General features: G+C 45.3%; 1 protein-coding gene across 1 annotated transcript in view; it reads left to right on the top strand.

Annotated features, from left to right (window-relative positions):
- Window positions 1-2,832, top strand: part of Slc28a3 (solute carrier family 28 member 3) — a 58,398-nt gene that overhangs the window by 25,118 nt on the left and 30,448 nt on the right. The gene's annotated exons all lie outside the window — the stretch shown is intronic.

Genomic DNA, 2,832 nt, shown 5'->3' with positions numbered 1-2,832 from the left:
AAAAAAAAAAAAAGAAAAGAAAAGCAGTCCTAAAGAGTACATAAAACTAGGAAAATTATTGCAGCAAAAACCCAGAAGATAAAAGTTGGGGTGAAAGGTCCATGTCTATGCAGACACCGTCTTGTGCTGTCCATATTGGAATCACAATGTCCGATTTACTTACTGTTTATCTCATTTAATATATTGTGCAGTGTTTGTGCAATGAATGTCCTGTGGCAACACATGAAAGCCATGCTTACAGAGGCTTTTATTCATAATCAGAAAACGCTGGAAGCATCCGAGATACCCACCTGCAAATCTGATAAAAAAAAAATCACAATCAGACCAGATAGGGCAATATTTTTCAGAGCTAGAAAGAAGCAAACAACAGAGTCATAAACAGGACTCGAGGAACCACACGTGAATATCATGGAGTGAAAGAATCCAGTTTAAGATGAGGACACCCGGTACCAAGCCAGTAGCATCATCCTGAGGGGGGAAGGCAAAACCTTAGAGGGATGGAGAGATAGTGGTTTCCAGGGCTCAGGGAGGAAGTGAGGGTGAGCGGCGGGACTCTCAGGGCGCCGTAAGCACTCTGAACAATACTATGGAGGTGAAGATCTGAACATAGATTTGAGCACACTAGAAAACAACCCTTATATTAGGGTTCTCTACAGGTATTGAACTTATAAAATGAATATATGGGGGTGGAGAGGTGCTAGACTGGGTTACAGGCTCTGGGCCAGCTAGTCCAATGATGCTGTCTACCAATGAAAGGTCTAAGAATCCAGGAGTTGTTCAGTTCAGGAAGCTGGATATTTCCGCTGGTCTCCAATGTTCACTGGAACCCTGAGGAAGTAGGCTCAAGGCCAGTGAGGGGATGGGTTTGCCAGAGAGAGCAAGAACAAGCAGGCAGAGAGCAAGCTTCCTTCTTCCTTGCCCTTTACGTTGGCTGCCAGCAGAAGGTGTAGCCCAGATTTAAGGTGGATCTTCCCACTTCCAAAGATTCAGATTAAAATTGGGTCTTCCCACTTCAAATAGTAGTAGTAGTAGTAGTAGTAGAAGAAGAAGAAGAAGAAGAAGAAGAAGAAGAAGAAGAAGAAGAAGAAGAAGAAGAAGAAGAAGAAGAAGAAGAAGAAGAAACATTCCTCACGGTAGACAGAGCCACTTGGGTTTCTAGATATAATAAGCTGATGGCCAAGAGCATACGTCACAACCATGGAGGAAAACGATGGGACCTGTGTGATCATCAATGCGATGGGTTCATCTGCGGTAACAAGTGGAGGATGTGGGCAGGAAAGGATGGACCGTGTGAGGGTCTATGGGAAACCTCCATGTATACGGCTTCTTTTTGCTGCAGTTGCTCTGAACTGTTTGACAAAAGAACAAAGCAAAACTTCCTATTTCAAAGCTATAACATGAGTGTGCAGGCCAATCAGCAGCAGCTTTGGCAGTGATGTGCTTTGGGTGATGCTGAAGGAGGACACTGGGAATGCACACAGAGGTCTGAGCAGGGGGCTGAGCAGGCAGCGGTGGTCAGCATGTGGTGGTGCGAACGGAAATGTGCAGTGTCCCATTCTGACCGGGAGATGGAACATCACCCATGGTAACAGAGTTGAAGGTGTTGGGTGATTCCATTTTAAAAGATAAGAAGGAATTGAATGGGGATGGGGAGATGGCTCAGTGGTTAAGAGCGCTGACTGCTTGTCGATTCCCAGCAACCACATGGTGGCTTTTAACTGTCTGTAGTGAGATCTGGTGCCCTCTTCTGGGCTGCAGGCATCCATGCAGGCAGAACATTGTATGCATAATAAAAAATAAATCTAAAAAAGAAGAAGAAAAGGAAAAGAAAGAAACAAACAGAAGCATTTCATAGGTGGCAGGTGGCTAGGAACACATTGAGAAGAATCATTTAAATTAAATATTTACCAAATCGTTGGCCAAGCTGTATGCCAAGCAGCACATATATGGACAAGGAGCTGGAGAGAATGGACAGATGGCTCAGCAGTTAGGAACACTGACTGCTCTTGCTGGGACCTTCTCACCATTCCCAGAACCCACATGACAGCTCACAGCCATCTATAACTGGACTCCACGAGATCTGATGTCCTCTTTTGGCCCCTGTGGGCACTGCATGCACATGGTACATGTGCATGCAGGCAAAGCATTTATACATGTAAAATAAAAATAAGTAAAACCTTTTAAAAGAAGATGTAAGTGGCAGACTCGCCTCTGCCCCTGACTGTGCTATCTGGACCTTGGACTCAGCCTCTTTTCTTATGGTTCATGCCTTCCCAGTTCTTGAGGATCAGCCTAGAAGTCACAGGTGGCCAAAGGCAGAAAGAATATGTCTGTCTTTGACATGCTATGGGACACGTCCTCTTTGGTATCTTTTGGAGTCTGATGTTTTAAGCGCAGAGGATCAGGGGTCATTCTGCACATGGCGGAGAACATCAGCCAAGCTCCAGGAGTTTTCAGAGCCAGTGTGCACCCAAACACGCCCCAGCTACATACAGTGGCAACTTCACCAGCTGAAGAACTGTGGGATTGAGAGAGGGCGCTAGTCTGGAAACAGGATAGGTCATGGATATTTGGGAGAAAGCTCATACTGATCCCAGAAGAAAATTGCTGATGAAAAGTGACTCTGACGCAGGCACTTAAGTCATCAGGGCAAGGGCAGTGCTCCCAGTTGAGAGGACGTGAGTCCCAAGGGAGTCTGTTAGCTCTTGAAGGATGAGGTAAGTGTTCATATCTCCAAGCCAAACCTCAGTTTGGTTTCAAGCTCTGGAGTGGACTGGTTCAATGTAAAGGGAGAATCAGGCAGCCCTTGCTTTTTTTTTTTTTTTTTTTTTT

The sequence above is a fragment of the Mus pahari genome, chromosome 16, assembly GCF_900095145.1.
Source record: "Mus pahari chromosome 16, PAHARI_EIJ_v1.1, whole genome shotgun sequence".
Lineage (NCBI taxonomy): Eukaryota > Metazoa > Chordata > Mammalia > Rodentia > Muridae > Mus > Mus pahari.
Note: the sequence above shows the minus strand (reverse complement) of the source record. Positions and strands in the feature narration are given on the sequence as shown.